The sequence below is a fragment of the Glycine soja genome, unplaced genomic scaffold (assembly GCF_004193775.1).
Source record: "Glycine soja cultivar W05 unplaced genomic scaffold, ASM419377v2 tig00034127_1_pilon, whole genome shotgun sequence".
Classification (NCBI taxonomy): Eukaryota; Viridiplantae; Streptophyta; class Magnoliopsida; order Fabales; family Fabaceae; genus Glycine; species Glycine soja.
Window position 1 is genome coordinate 4,977 of NW_021143909.1, and position 3,838 is coordinate 8,814.

The 3,838-nt window shown below is 40.6% G+C and overlaps 1 non-coding gene across 1 annotated transcript; it reads left to right on the forward strand.

Moving 5' to 3' along the window:
* The first annotated feature begins 2,286 nt into the window (after window positions 1–2,286).
* On the forward strand, window positions 2,287–2,393 carry LOC114404419. The gene has a single exon (XR_003664963.1). It is a non-coding gene; the product is annotated as a small nucleolar RNA R71 (small nucleolar RNA).
* Window positions 2,394–3,838: the final 1,445 nt, after the last annotated feature.

Below are 3,838 nucleotides of genomic sequence, written 5' to 3' on the forward strand. Positions count from 1 at the left end.
TTGAGTCTTCTCTGTGGCTGTCTTACTGGTTTAGCTCCATCCTCTAAATTTATTCGATGCATACATGTGGATGGGCTAATACCAGGAATGTCCGCCAGGGTCCAGCCTATAGCCTTCTTATGCTTCTTGAGAACTGACAACAACTTCTCCTCTTGCTCATCAGCAAGGGAGGCAGATATAATCACTGGAAAACTCTTGCTATCATCCAAGTAAGCGTATTTTAAATTTGATGGCAAAGGCTTCAATTCTGGTGTGGTCGGCTGGACAGTGGTAGAAGGGGATGGTTTCTCAGCCTTTACCTCATAAAGAAAGTCAGAGGTATGTGTACTTCCTGAAACATGGTTAGTCCTATCTGACTCTATAAAATCAATCTCAAGAGGTAAAACACCACCACCAGGCATGCAATCAATATCACTCTCAGATTCACTCTCAGCATCAAATTCAGACATATGATCAAGTACAATTTCAGACTCAATGCATGAAGAGTGAGAGGCATGCAGATTAGAATAAAGATCAGTCATGTATTCATCAACAACATGGTCAATTATTTCAGCACGAAATACAGAAAGATCTTCAGATGGGTATTTCATAGCATCCAGAATATTAAAATGAACAGTTATGTCACCAAATTCCATAGACAGTGTGCCTGCATAAACATCTATCTTAGTTCTAGCAGTTTTCATAAAGGGTCTGCCTAGAATGATGAGAACTGATCCTTGAGAAAATCCATCTTCCATATTCAAAATATAAAAATCAACAGGGAAAATCAGTTCACCAACTCTAACTAAGACATCTTCTATGAAACCAACAGGGTAGGCAACACTTCTATTAGCTAAATGAATTACCACATCAGTTGACTGCAAGGGGCCTAGAGATAGAGAATTAAAAATAGACAGAGGCATAACACTAACAGAAGCTCCTAAATCTAGCATGGCATTGTCAAACTTACTATTCCCTATGATACAAGGTATGCTGAATGTACCTGGATCTTTGCATTTTTCAGGAATTTGAGGAACAGATTTACCAATCAATGCGGAGACATTTCTGCCCATGCTAATCCGTTCACTTCCTTTAAGCTTCCGCTTATTAGTGCACAGCTCCTTCAAGAATTTGGCATATCTTGGAATTTGCTTTATCGCGTCCAACAGAGGTATGTTTACCTCTACTTTTCTAAACGTTTCCAAGATCTCTTTCTCTGCCTCTTCCATTTTTTTTTTGGAAACTGCTCTTGGAGGGAATGGAAGAGGGGGAATGTGCTGCTTCTGCAATTCAGAATTACCTGTGGAAGAAGATTCACCTGCACAGAAATTGTTAGGTAAATTTTTGTCATCACCTTTTTCTGGAATAAAGTGAAGTTTGGCAGGTTCATTTGCAGATGAGGACGGTGCTACGGGTTGAGGTCCTTGACATTGCTTTCCCGACCTCAATGAAATGGCACTGACATTTTTGGGAATTTGGACAGCTTGAGAAGGCAGCTTGTCAGAATTCTGGGACTGTTGTTGATTCAATTGGGTAGCCAATTGTCCCATCTGATTGGTTAAGCTCTGAATGGAGGCTCTGGTCTCTTGCTGAAACTGCATGTTCTGCATAGTCATTTGCCTCACAAGTTCTTCGAGGGAAGGTTGTGGAGGGGCCTCAACTGTTGGTTGTTTCTGGGGTTGTTGCTGTTGTTGGATTGGTGGAGGAATGTATGGTCTGCTTGGGCCAGCAACATTTTGGAAGGAAGGAGCAGGCTGCTGTTGTTGTTGCTGAGGGCTGGACCATCTGAGGTTAGGGTGATTCCTCCATCCAGGGTTGTATCTGTTGCTGGAGAGGTCATAATTGTTCTGCTGTGGTTGATTTTGCTGCTGAGGTTGAGTAGGTCTATTGTAAATATTTGCAGCATAAGCTTCAGGCTGCTCAATTGCTCCAGGTTGCTGCATGGAAGGGCAAAGGTCTGTATGGTGGTCAGCAGAGGAGCACAAACCACAAACCCTTGCAACAGGTACAGATTTCTGATTCAAGGCCAGCTGGGTTACCAAGTTAACCAATGCATCCAGTTTGCCTTCAAGCTTCTTAGTTTCAGATGATGCAGATGGGTTTGTAGCTACCTCATGCACTCCTCTAATGACTATGGCATCATTTCTGGCGCTAAACTGCTGGGAGTTGAAAGCCATCTTCTCAATTAAATTTCTGGCTTCAGCAGGAGTCATGTCTCCAAGGGCTCCACCACTGGCACCATCTATCATACTTCTCTCCATATTACTGAGTCCTTCATAAAAATATTGGAGAAGAAGTTGTTCTGAAATCTGATGGTGGGGGCAACTGGCACATAGTTTCTTAAATCTCTCCCAGTACTCATACAGGCTCTCTCCACTAAGTTGTCTAATACCTGAGATATCCTTCCTGATGGCTGTGGTCTTGGAAGCAGGGAAAAGTTTTTCTAAGAATACTCTCTTAAGGTCACCCCAGCTCGTGATGGACCTTGGAGCAAGGTAATACAGCCAGTCCTTTGCCACTCCCTCTAATGAATGAGGAAAAGCCTTCAGAAATATGTGATCCTCTTGGACATCTGGGGGTTTCATGGTTGAGCAGACAATGTGAAATTCTTTCAAATGTTTGTGCGGGTCTTCACCTGCAAGGCCATGAAACTTTGGAAGCAAATGAATCAGTCCAGTTTTAAGAACATATGGGACATCCTCATCAAGGTATTGGATGCACAAGCTTTCGTAGGTGAAATCAGGTGCAGCCATTTCCCTTAGAGTCCTCTCACGGGGTGGAGGTTGTGCCATGTTCTCAGAATGTGCAAAATCAGAATGCTCAGAATCAGAATGCTCAAAATTACAATGCTCAAGATCAGGATGTTCAAAATCACCAATAACAGAATGCACAGATTCACCAGTAATGGAATGCTCAAAATGATCAAAAGGTATAAAATGATGCCTAACTAATCTATGAAATGTCCTATCTATCTCAGGATCAAAGGGTTGTAAGTCAGATGGATTACCTCTAGTCATACACTACATTCAGCATGCACACAACTAGTTGCCTTATCATGTAAATAAAGGTGTAGGTTTGAACTATAGCTACCCTCAAATGATATCCAAATGACTTGAAATTTTGTGAGCAACCTTATAAAATGATGAGAAGATAGCACAAAAAATTTCAGACAAAAATTCAAAGTCTAACTATGAAAGCTAAAAATGGTAAGTTAAGAAAAATAAGTGAATAAAACTTGAAAAATAAAAAACTTTTGACAGAATCGCTTTTTTTGGACGATGGAGACCTCAGCCAGCCTATGGCAGGCTTCCACGGCGTAGGAAATTTTTTTCTACCCCAAATGCATATATAATAATTGCGATTCTGATAACCGGAGCAAAAGTTATGGCCGTTTGAAGTTTTGACAAACACAAAATTTGCTAGTTTTTTGGAACTTTCAAATCTAACCAAACTAAAGGCTCTAGCTATTTTTCCCACAAAATATGGATTAAAAGAAGTTACAACAAAAAAATTCAGCCAAAAATAACAACCCTAGCTACTAAAACAAAAAATCTCAAATAATTCAGCATGGGTGGTCGCTAAAATCCGTCTCTAATTGATTTCTACTACTACTCTGTTTTTGCCACAAGCACAATCTTCACAGCAAAACACCCAAGACTGAAACAGGGGAAACGCTTAATGGAAAAACTGAAACAGAACACACATTAAACAAAATACCAGGACACTAAAACACACTAACACACATACTAACACAATACTAACAATTTAAACATAAAACACGAAAGGATTAAACACACAACACTAGCTAGCTATTATGAACCTTTGGACACTGCTCCCCGGCAACGGCGCCAAATTTGAT